We start from the raw sequence: 2,447 nt of genomic DNA on the forward strand, positions 1-2,447 counted from the left end.
TTCCCTCTAGGATCCATCTTTGTAGGTGGGGTTAAGTAAGGACGGTTTTTACTTTCTGCTGACTGTGGGGCCCGGGGGGTATGTGGTGAGGGTCTCCTCTCACCCGGCCCCACCTCCAGCTCCCCACCCTCCCCTCTGGCTAGAAGAAACTTCTGTGACCTTGACCTTGCCGTGCCTTCCCATCAGATATTCTCCGTTTTTTACAGTGACTTGGCCATTTGGTGACGCAGTCCTTCACTTTTCGAGTATGTTTACTGAGCTCCTCCAAGGGTCGAAGTGGCGTTTCGGTTAGGATGACTTTGGACTTGTAGCTTACGTGGGTGATGTTGTCATGATATCATCAAACCATCCAAGGGCAGGTGGCACTCCCGTCACCCAGATCCCTTCAGAGGGGCGAGCCTCCCCCACAAGGACAGTGAGTCAGCAGTGGGCCAGGGGCACCCTCTCTGGGTGATGACATGCCTCTCCTGGATGCTCTGGGCTCAGCTGACTAACCCAGTGGTCCTGGGATTAACCGGGGACCAGTGGAGCCCAGGCTCCAGGTCTCTCCTCCACGATTCTCTCAGCTTTGCCCTCACAGTGAAAGGATGTGACCAACCCCTCCATGGTCCTGCAACTACATCCAGAGGCAAGAAAGCTCACGTCCCCTCTGGGCACCCTGTCAAGTAGCCCCCAAATATCCCCACCTCCCCTTCCTTGACATCCTCCTGTCTCCTTCTCTGGCTTATGTCCTATCACATCCTGGCCACCCATCTGGGCCTGGGAGAGGCCCCAAGGGGTCAGGGGGAGGCCGCCCAGCCTGGCCCTCCTGTCCTGCCCTCCAGTCGCCTTGTTCTCCCCGCAAGCCTGGCACGCCATGAGGTCCCGGTGCAGGCAGCAGGCGGCGGCCAGCTCTGCATCGTCTCCCCGGCTGGAGGGAGGGCGGAACCAGCAGGCTAGTCCCAGGCCTGCGGACCTGACGCTCTAGTCACAGTTCATCCTGGGGGCTGGTTGTGGGAAGAGGTGGAAATGCCTCGTGACCAGCCACTGCTGGGGGAAACCCTGGGCTAGACCACAGCGGCCCCCTGCAGGGGTTCACCAGAGACGCAGGGCCCTCCAGGATCTTGAAGAGTTCGCCAAATGTTTAAGGGCAGTGAAGGAGCCCCAGGGCTCCTTGGTGGCTGCCCCTTCCTTTGGCCTAACTCCAGTCCGCTCTGTTGTCTTGGGCTGACGGGGTGACCCCAGCCCCCCGGGACCTAAGCCTGGACTCGGGCCAACCTTTGGGGGGGCCTGGGAGTGCGGTCTGCCTCTGGGACCCTCAGTCAATGGGGGCGGGGTTGGGGGGGCGGGGTTTCCTCACAAAGGCCTGGCTTGGGCGCCCTCTGGTGGGAGTTGGGAGGGGCTACAGGCCACTCTCAAGGCACAGGACCCTTGGAGATGAGGGGCTGGCCGTCCTGGGTTTGTACCCACACCCACGCTGAGGAGTGGCTGACCCTGGAGATGTCACTGTCCCCTCTGGGCCTCGGTCTCCTCATCTGTGGTGGTGGCAGTCAGATCTATTCCAAAATGTTGTCAGAGAAGAGGCAGTGCTGAACACCCATTCCCTCCTCACCTCCCAGGGGGACATACCGGGGCGCTGGGTCCCACAAGCAGAGGGTCCCGCCATCCTGCCCAGCCCCGTCCATCCGCTGCCAGCAGCTGCGGGGGCAACAGGCCCACCACGGGGTCACCCCTTGATGGAAGCCCTTCAGCTACCGCTGCCCGCACGCCCGGGGCCTGAGCGCTCTGGCCTGGCACCGGGGCCCCGGTTAACCTGCCTGCCCTCCCCCATTTCCCGCTGCCCCTTTACTTGCTTCAGCTGTGCCAACACATCCGGCTGCAACCCATCTGTTCCGCCGTGCCCTCCCCACCCTCCCCTTGTCTTCCGGCAAACTCCTACCCTCCTTCTAACCCGGATGGGGGTGGGGCATCTTGGCCCTCCTCTGAGAGGCCCTCCTGGACCTCATCGTCCAGCCCAGCCCAGCGCACAGCCCTGCTGCAAACACAGTCCCCTCCTGCTGGGCTCACCCCTTCTTCCTTGATGTACAAGGCCCTGTACCGTCTCACGCCCCACACTGCATTTCTTTGTGTGTCTTCCCCCAAATCAGCCTCCCCGATCGAGATCCTCCAGGTCTTGGTTCTTGCCAGGGCCGAGGCGAGGTCTGACATGCGCTGGGAGACTGTACACGGGTGTTGAAACCTTCGTCCAACGGAGGCGGCACGTGAGCAGGCGGAGAGCAAGGGGAGTCCGGGGTCACTTGCGGGCAGTCCCTTCAGCACCGCCCCCGCCGTGCCGCCACCAAGAGGAAGCCTGTTTGTGCGTGGTCAGCGTGCGTGCCTTTGAAGCCAAGGGCACGGGCGGGCCAGGTCTGGGTGAGCCACTGCTCCAGGTGCCCCATACACTTCGCAGAGCTGGCAGGAAAGTACCA

General features: G+C 62.3%; 1 long non-coding RNA gene across 1 annotated transcript; it reads right to left on the reverse strand.

The window, feature by feature from the left end:
• Positions 1 to 311: 311 nt before the first annotated feature.
• LOC114485037 (uncharacterized) lies at positions 312 to 2,126 on the reverse strand. Its single transcript, XR_003678474.1, has 2 exons — positions 2,047 to 2,126; positions 312 to 1,535 (listed from the first exon to the last, which is right to left on the reverse strand). It is a non-coding gene; the product is annotated as an uncharacterized lncRNA (long non-coding RNA).
• Between the last annotated feature and the right edge of the window lie 321 nt (positions 2,127 to 2,447).

This window comes from Physeter macrocephalus, unplaced genomic scaffold, assembly GCF_002837175.3.
Source record: "Physeter macrocephalus isolate SW-GA unplaced genomic scaffold, ASM283717v5 random_350, whole genome shotgun sequence".
NCBI lineage: Eukaryota > Metazoa > Chordata > Mammalia > Artiodactyla > Physeteridae > Physeter > Physeter macrocephalus.